Source organism: Ictidomys tridecemlineatus, chromosome 6, assembly GCF_052094955.1.
Source record: "Ictidomys tridecemlineatus isolate mIctTri1 chromosome 6, mIctTri1.hap1, whole genome shotgun sequence".
Classification (NCBI taxonomy): domain Eukaryota; kingdom Metazoa; phylum Chordata; class Mammalia; order Rodentia; family Sciuridae; genus Ictidomys; species Ictidomys tridecemlineatus.
Genome location: NC_135482.1, coordinates 86,631,324 through 86,641,696, shown reverse-complemented (window position 1 = coordinate 86,641,696; position 10,373 = coordinate 86,631,324).

Below are 10,373 nucleotides of genomic sequence, written 5' to 3'. Positions count from 1 at the left end.
TCTTTATCCTTAAATTTACCCCAAAGTTTCTTACCCTAGTTCTTATTCTTCCCCCAAAGATCACATCTGTGTTCAAGGTTTGGACTATAATCTCCATGTGGATAACTCTCAGATCTAATCTCTAACTAAGTAAAAAAAAAAATATATATATATATATATATATATATGTATATATATATATATATATATATACATATATATATATATATATATATATAAATTTTTTTTTGTACCAGAGATGCTTATCCACTAGGCCACATCCCTAGCCCTATTTTTTATTAGAGACAGGGTCTCACTGAGTTGCTTAGCACCTCGCTTTTGCTGAGGCTGGCTTTGAACTCACGATCCTCCTGCCTCAGCCTCCCAAACTGCTGGGATTACAGGCATGTGCCACCATGCCCAGCTCTAATTCAATATTCTGTTGTGACTCCTAGTTATATCTTGAACTGAGCATATTCCAAGCCAGACTCCTTGGACTTCACCTTTCAATTTTTTTCATTAGTGAGATGTTATAGTTTTCCTTACTTTATATTCTTTTTTTTTTTGTACTGGGGATGAACCCAGAGACGCTTAACCACTGAACTATATCCCCAACCTTTTTTATTTTCTATTTTGAGACAGAGTCTTGCTAAATTGCTTAGGGCCTTCCTAAATTGCTGAGGCTAGCTTTGAATTTGGATCCCCCTACCTCAGTCTCTCTGAGCCATGGGGATTACAGGCATGTGCCACCATGCCCAGCTTCTTTTTCTCTTCAGATACCAAATCTTGAGTTTGACACCATTAGCCCTGTGGTCTTTCACTTTATCAATTATATTGCTGAGTTAATTGTTCACATTTTTGCTGTTATCCTTTAAAAATCTTTTAGTGGCCCCATATTGACTACAGAATAAAAGAGTTTTATATAGATCTAACATTAATTGGGCCACAAATTAATATTTATAGCTGTAGTTACCACTAATTGTGGGTCCCTCCACTCCAGTCAAGCTTTTCTGGCTGTATTGGCCTATTTTTCTCAAGTCATACCTTTATTAGCATGAACTACACACTTCTCAAAAACCTCCTGCCAAAATAGATCCCAAAGTAATTATTGTATATGAGTATAGTTTATATTAGAGTCCTTGTTTAATTTCAATCACCCAAACTCATACAAGGATACAATGCAGTCCTCACTGTTACTACTTCCTGTGTTCCCAATAGTAGAAAATATCATTTTGTTCAGCTCTAATATGTAAAGAATTTAGAAGTTTCCACTCCTATCCTTCCAATAAGAAAAACTGGATAAATGGAATCAATGACTTTTCTGGATCTATCAGAAACAGAAAAGAAGAACCACTTCAAAGCTACAGAAATAGCACATTCTGAGAGAACCTGAAACCTGATGGAACAGAAGCTGCTGGATGCCACAAACTGATAGAATCACATAGATAGTAATTTTGATGACTTCATAAAATATGAGTGTGGGCTAAGGTAGAAATTCCTGATAGCCACAGGTATGAAAGGCACACATGCATACTTTCCCTCCAAGAGTGCCAACAGGTTCTCACAGGAAGGATCTAAGGACCCAAGAAACATCCCTATGGACTGCAGTTTAGGGAAAAGAATAGCCAATGTGAAACCCTTCCAAATCCTAACGCAGAACTACTCTCCAGTAGGAAGAGTCTCTTCCCAACAGGCAATACTAAAATTTTACTCCAGCCCACTTTCTTGTCTCACTTAAGAGGGAAAAAAATCAATAGTCATCAAGAAGTAGATTGGAAATGCCACAGTGAAAGAAAACAATAGGGAACAGTGGGAAGAAAGCTAAATCTCTGGAGGAAAAACAGAAACAGAGACCAAAACGTAGAACATTTTTGCATGTCCCCCTCTTCCACAACATACACTACACCTACAAATCTCCAGTAAAATAATATTTTTTTATATCAGATTAAGGGCAAAAAGCTATTAGTCACCTTGTCTAAGGAGAAATACAAAAGGAAATCCAATCCAAAACCAAAAAAGAAAATGTATTCTCCTTAGTTGTAACACGGATGAAGAATTAATACTGCAAGACTTCCTGAAAAATTAACATAAGAATGTTTTGTCTTAGTATCTATTATCCAATACAACATCTGCAAAATTAACATAAGAATATTTTGTCTTAGTATCTATTATCCAATACAACATATCTGGTTTTCAACAACAACAAAAAAAAATTATAAGACATACAAAAGACAAGAAAAAGCAGTCTAAAGAGACAAAGCAATCATTATAACTAGACTCCAGTATAAATAATGCAGGTGTTAGTATTATCAGACAGGTGATTTAAAATAGCCACGATTTTATGTAAACAGATGTCATGAGAAAATTACACAATATGCAATAATGATAGGTAATGTCAATAGAGAGATGGAAACTATAAAAAAGAATAAAAAGGAAGTGCTAGAAATCAAAGACACCGTAACAAATATTAGGACAATATCAGAAAGTATAACATTTGTGTAATAGTAATAAGAAATAGAATAGGACAAAAAAATATCTAAAGTAATTATGGCCAAGAACTTCCCAGAATTAATAACAGACACCAAACTACAGGTCCAAGAACCTCAGAAAACACTAAATATCAATGGATCCAAACCAAATCTTACAACCAGGCATATCATATTCAATTTCAGGGAATCAAAATCTTGAAGGAACCCACATGAAAACACACACACAGAGGAATAAGGGCACAAATTATAGCAGCTTTGTCTTTAGAAAACATGCAAGAACAGTAGCATGGAATTTCAAAATTTTGAAAGAATGAAAGGAAAAAAGCAGCCAACATAAATTTTCGTAACCAGTGAAATTGCCATCAGAAATTACAAACTAAGTAAGACTTTCCCACACAAAAAAAAAAAAAATGGAGGGATTTCATTGCTAACAACATTTTGGCAAAAAAAAAAAAAAAGTTCAAGAAATTCTTCAAAAAGAAAATAAAAGAGATAAGTTGAAAAGTTGGGTCTTGTTATGATTTGGGTATGTGGTGTTCCCTGAAAGCTCGTGTGTGAGACAATGCAAGAACGTTCAGGGGTGAAATGATTAGATTATGAGAGCTATACTCGAATCAATGAGTTAATCCCTTGGTATGGATTAACTGGGTGGTAACCGTAGGCAGGTAGCTTGTGGCTGGAGGAGGTAGGTCAATGGGTGTGTGCCTTTGGAGCGTATGTTTTATCCCTGGTGAGTGGAGTGCTCTATCTCTACTCCCTGGTTGTCATGTTCGGAGATGCTTCCCTCTGTCTCATCTTGGCCTAGAGCAATGGCGTTGACCAGTCATGGACTGAACCTGGGGAACTGAGCCCAAACAAACTTTTCTTCTTTTTAAGTTGTTCTTGTGACATCTTTTGGTTTCAGTAATGAAAAAGCTAACTAAAACAGACCTACACAAAGACGAACATTAGAAAAGGAATAAATCAAAATAAAACAATATCTTTCTCTATCTTTAATTGATCTAAAAGATAACTATTTACAGTAATGATGGTAGCAATGTATAAGATGATTATAGTGTACATAAAATTGAAATGATTGGTAGGAATGGAAGGGATGAATTGCGAGTACACACATAAGGTGGAACTGTATAATATTTTTTGGAGATGGATTTAGATTATTTTGAAATGTACATTGTAAACTTTAAAATATATTAAAGAATGTAAATAATATACTAAGAGAGAAAATGAAATGGAATCATATCATATGCTCAATTAAAACTAAAGAAGTCAGAAAAAGAGGGAGAGAAAGAAACAAAGAAGGAGACCAATCACGTAAATTGTGCACTTTGTGCTCTGGGCCAGTTTAGCCAACCTTTCTGTCCTTGTCCTAATTAAAGGTAATAATACTATCCACTCAAAGGATAGGGAAGATTAAAATAATATAGCTCATTAGTCCACATGCCCCAGAAGCATCCCACCGTATACTCACCCTACCTGTGTGCTACTATCCTATGCTTTAGTAGTAGGCCACCCCACCCCTCTGCTGCCAGCCCCATGCCTCTTCTGCTGAGCCTTTGACAGTGGTCATGTCCCACACAATCTGAAATCCACAAGGGTAAGCTCACAACTGTTTTAATTGATCTGGATGAATGAAGCCTGCAGTTCCAAACAGGAGGAGACTTGGCCACTGGGTCACAGACCATCAGGGACCATGTCACTTGACCCTCCAGAGAGCTATAACACCAAGAAAACAATGGGAGCCTCCTAAGTTCACGCCAAAGGTGGACAAAATGATGTCTATGCAGACATACGACAAAACATAAGTTCTGTACAGTCTTTGAGGCTGAAAACTGAACTAGACTGCTGGAGGGGAACAGGGGAGATAAATATACTGTTTCCTAATACATTAGGGAGATGGCTAATGTAGGAACTACCTCCATGTCCAAAGAATCTTAAAGGACAAGTAAAGAAGGTATGAGCATTTGCTACACCTCCCCAAACCTGACAAAATCCATATCCAAAAGACCAAATAAGATATCTCTCCATCTCTAATAGCTCAGTAAAGAATAAATTAAAGCTTTCTAATGTTAGTTGTTTTATTTATGAATTTTGTGTTTTTTGATATGATAGCTTACACATATTATTTCATATTACACACTTTAATACAATCTTGAGTTTGACACTATTAGCCCTGTGGTCTTTCACTTTATCAATTATATTGCTGAGTTAATTGTTCAAATTTTTGCTGTTATCCTTTAAAAATCTTTTAGTGACTCCATACTGACTACAGAATAAAAGAGTTTTATATAGATCTAACATTAATTGGGCCACAAAGTATATTTATAGCTGTAGTTACCACTGATATCATCTTCAAGAAATGTCTTTTAATGCTTTAATATGTTAATTGGATTTATTCTTTTTATTTTTTTCTTCTTCCTCACTTTTATATTCTCCCCTCTTCTGTCTCTCTTCTTGCATTGTCTGCTTCTGTCTTACCACACTAACAAAAACTTTTTTGTTTATTTCCATCCCTATATAGTTTAATAGTAATCTTATATCCTCTAATGCCTATTTTTTAACCTATTCTAGTCTCTCTTTTTCACTTTTGAACTAGTGGAATCATGGAGAACATTTTCAGCACGTTTTTATGGTTTGATAGTATATGGTTTGCTCTGAAGTGCTTGCAGTTAGTTATGATTATCATCTCATCTCAAAGTGGTGCTAGGGATTGATCACAGCACTGTGATCACATTGAGTGGGTATTTTAAAACTGAGATATAACCTCATCCCAGGGCATATAGTAAAGAGAAAGCAGCTCACTAAATTTTCACGACAGTGGTAGAAATATTTATCACAACAGAAAAGCAAATTTTAACATACAAACATAGATAACATGAGAAATAAGGCAAGAGGATGCCTCATAATTTAAAACTTCCCAAAAACAAATTTAGAAATATTGAAGTGGAGGAAATGCTGAGCAAAGAATCAAAAAATTTGAATGTTAAAATGATCTATGAATAAGGATGATCTATGGGATGAACTAAGATAGAAAATACAGGAACATTTCAATAGAGAGAGAATATTAAAAGAACAAAACAAATCTTGGAAATAAAACACTCAGTTAAACACACACACACACACACACACACACACACACACACACAAACTCAGTGAATTCTCACCAACCCAGATTAGATCATACAAAAGAAAGAAAATCAGAGCTTAAAGACAAGGTGCAGAAATTAGAACATTTAGACAATAGTAAAAAAAAAAAGTTAAAATCATGTACAGAATATACAAGAACTCTGGGACAACATTAAAAAGACAAAACTTAAGATTTGTACATCTTGAGGAAGAAGAAGAGATACAAACTAATGTCCTAAAAAACTAATTCAGTGAAATAATAGCAGAAATATTCCCCAATTTTGGGATTAAGAAATATGCAGCGACTTAAGTTGTATAGAACTCCAAACATCAAGAAGCCCAAAACAGAATCTTTCAATGACATATTGTTATTAAAATGCCAAAAATTCAAATTAAAGAAAAGAATTAAAAATCCACTAGAGAAAAACACCAACTTACTAAAGACAAACCAATTTTAATAACAAAAGATTTTTTCATAAAAATCTCTAAAAGTCAGGAGAACATGAAATGATATATTTCAATCCCTGGAAGAAACCTTGATTACTATATCCAGTAAAGTTATCCTTCAGAATCAAATCATAAAATAAAATCCTTCCAAGAGAAGCATAAATTGAAGTAATTCATGGCTAAAGCAGCTTTGCAAAAAGTACCTTAAGGAATACTGCACACAGAAGAGAAAGTTAAAAATAAGCAAGAGAGCATGAGAAAAAAGAAATTACATTAGAAGAATACAAATAAACAAATAAGAAAGAAACAATTTAACTACCAGAAATAAAACAAAATGACAGAGAATAACACATACCTCTCTATATTAACACTGAAAGAAAACGGTCTTAATTCTCCAGCAGAAAGTCAGATTAACAGATTGGATTAAAAAATAAGACTGAATTGTATATCCTCTTCAAGAAACACACCTCACAGGCAAAGGGTTGCATAGTTTAAAAAGTTAAAGGATGGAAAATGATAAATCATGCAAATAGAACCCCAAAACAATCTTACCTCAGACAAAACAAAAAAAGACTTCAAGCCAAAAGTAACCAGAAGAGACAAAGAAGGTCATCATATATTGGTGAAGGGAACAATCTGACAAGAAGATATAACAATCGTAAATATTTATGTTCTAAATGTAGATGCACCTGATTATATAAAACAAGAATTGTTTGACATAAAGGGACTGATGGCCCCAATACAATGATAGTGGAGACTTCAATAAACCACTGTCACCATCAGAAAGAGCATCCAGACAGATGATCAACAAGGACGTGTCAGATTTAAACTTTACTGCAAATAAATTGGACTTTGACATATACAGAATATTTAATCCAATGAAAACTGAAAATTCTTTCTTTTCAGGACTAATGTCACTTTCTAAAACTGATCATATATTAGCCCATAAAGCAAGGTTTAGAAAATATTGAAATAATATATTTTTTTGAAATAATCTTTAGCATTTTACAGATCATAATGGAATGAAATTAGAAATCAACAAATTAAAAGTTACAAAAATATATTAGTACATAGAAATTCAATAGTATTCTTTTTAATGATGAGTTGGTCATTGAAGAAATTATGGAGGAAATTTTAAAATTCTTATAATCAAACAAAAATAGAAATACAACATACCAGAATTGTATATATATGGTGTATATATATATGTATATATATATAAAAATGTATATATAAATATACATATATGTATATATAAAAAATGGCTATAAGTGCCTACATTAAAACAAAAAACAAACAAAAAAACCCAGAGAAATCAAATAAACAACCTAATGCTGCATCTTAAAATGTTAGAAACAAGAATAAAAAAAATCTTAGTAGAATGAAATAATAAAGATTAGAGCTGAAGCTAACAAAATAGAAACTAAAAGAACAATATAAAGGATCAAGGAAACAAAGAATTGGTTCCTTGAAAAAATAAACATGATTGATAAACCCCAAACCAAACTAACCAAAAGAAAGGAAGAGAAGATCCTAATTAATAAACACAAAAATGGGGATATTACAACAGGCAGAACTAAACTAAGAGGATTATTAGGGACTATTTTGAAAATCTGTAGCCCAAAGAATTGGAAAATTTAGAAGATATGGATAAATTATGGATGCATACAATCTGCCAAAATTGAACCAAGAGGATATAGAAATCCTAAACAGATTAACAACAAGCAGTGAGATTGAAACAGTAATAAACAGCCTCCCAACTAAGAAAAGCTCAGGATCAAAAAGATTCACAGCTGAATTTTACCTGATTTTTAAAGAAGAACTAATACCAAGACTCCTCAAATTATTCCACAAAATTGAAAAGGAGGAAATATTTCCCAAACTCATTTTAAGCCTATATCATTCTAATACCAAAACTGGATAAGGACACTTTAACAAAATAAAACTACAGACCAATATAATTGATCAACACAGATTTTAAAATCCTCAATAAAATATTAGCAAATTGAATTCAACAACACAAGATTACACACCTTGATCAAGCTGTTTCATTCCAGGGATAGAAGGCTTGTTCAACATAAGAAAAGAAACTAAGAATAGAAGGAACTTACTTTAAAATAATAAAGGCTAACTATGAAAAAACCAAAGCAAAATATCATAAGGAATGGGAAAAAAACTAAGTGGATTTCCTCTAAAACCAGGAACAAGACAAGAATATCCAGTCTCACCACTCCTTTTCAATATAATACTTGAAGTTTTGCCAGAGCAATTAGGCAAGAGAAAGAAATAATAGAATATAAATAGGGGAAAGGAAGAAGTCAAATTATCCCTATTTACAGATGATATTATTTTATGTTTAGAAGACCCTAAACCAGAAGACTAACAAATTCAGTAGCAGGATACAAAATCCAAATAAAAAGATAATAACATTTCTATACACCAATAATGAATCCACTGTGAACGAAATGAAGAAAACAATTCCATTCATAATAGCTTCAAAATGAATAAAACACCTCGAAATACACCAAAAGAAGGTGGTGAAAGACCTGTACAATGAAAATTATAGAACACTGGAGAAATAAATTGAAGAAGGTACTAAAAGATGGGGACTTTCCATGTTCATGGACTGACAAAATTAATATTGTTAGAATGGACATATTACCAAAAGCAATCTACAGACTCAATGCTATTCCAATCAAATATGAAAGATATTTTTCAAAGAACTAGAAAAAATTCTAAAATTGATATCGAAAAACTGTTATGGTTTAGACCTGAGGTTTCCCCTAAAAGTTCATGTGTGAAATAATGCAAGAAGTTTAGAGGTGAAATGATTGTGTGATGGGAGTTTAAACCTATCAGTGCATCAATCGCCCAATAGGGATTAACTGGATGGTGGCTATCGACAGGAAGGTTGTGGCTGAAGAAAGCAGGTCATTGGGGGGGGGGGGGGATGCCTTTTGAGTATATATTTTGTTCTTGGTGAGTAAAGTCTCTGATTCCTGGTGGCCATGTCCTGAAACATTTTCCTCCACCACAGTCTTCCACAATGATGTCCTGCCTTACCCTGAGGAATAGAGTTGGCCATGTACGGACTAAGATCTCTGAAACCATGAGCCTCAAATAAACTTTTCCTTGTTGAAATTGTTCTTGTCAGATCTTTTGGTCACAGGAAGGAAGGAAGGAAGGAAGGAAGGAAGGAAGGAAGGAAGGAAGGAAGGAAGGGAGGGAGGGAGGGAGGGAGGGAGGGCTGCAGAGACTGGCAAGCAGCGCAGAGAAAGGGAACTTCCGATCCTGTGAGGAGCTGCCAACCGAGCCTCCACTGGGCATAAGACCAAGATCTGAAGCTGGGACTTAGGAGACAAACGGCCAGATCCACCCTCCCCACCAGACACCCCGGCAAGGAAACCAGTGACTAGCATATCAGAGAACTGACTTCATCAGAGTTCCTCGGATAGGATCCATTAGCAGAGAATTAGGTGACAACAGGTGTGTGACCCCCAGCACCCCCTCCACACAGCTGGAAAAACTCAAAACATCTCTCCCCAGCTCTCCAAAGGCGTGAATATCAGAGCCGAGGGAAACTGAAAAGGCACCTGACCTCCAACTCCCCCACCCACCAGCTGCGAAAACCGAAACCTTTCTCTCCAGTTCTTGGGGGGGGGGGGGGGGGGCGTGGCTATCAAAGGGAATCAGGCAGAATAGGCTGCGGGTTCCCAACTCCCCTGCTCCACAGCCTGAGGACTGGGTGAATAACAAAGAGAGCACCCAGTCATTCAAGAGAGCAGGGAATCCAGGAAACTGCAGGCCCAGATTGTAGCTAGATCTGTGGAGAAGTGCCCCAGTAAGTGGGGCCTGGTAGGCAGGAGAAGCGAGGAAGCTAGAGACCAGGAGCAACAATAAGCAACTGGGGACACCCAGCTGGGGAGGGAGAGCCGCCTCACACAGCATCCTGAGGGCAGAGACTTAGCCCGGAAAGAACAGCTCCACCTACTGGAAGAGAAGAAAATAGAACTCTAAGAGTGCTTTTTTAAAAAAAAAATTTACTTTTTCCTTTTCTTTTTTTTTCTACTTCTTTTTCTCTCTCTCTTTCTCTTTCTTGATTTCTTTCTTCCCCTTACCCTACCTTTACTCCCAAGCATTACGACTTCTATTATGTGTAATTGACTAAATGCAAGTAGGTGAATGTTCCGAGGCTATCTATAGTGCTTCTAAGTCCCTAGCTACCCACAAATACTCCTATCTATTCTCGTGTTAATATCTGCCTTCAGTAGAGCAATCTTCCAAGGTAGCTAAGATATACTAACCCCCATACCATCACATCATCCAACCTAAACA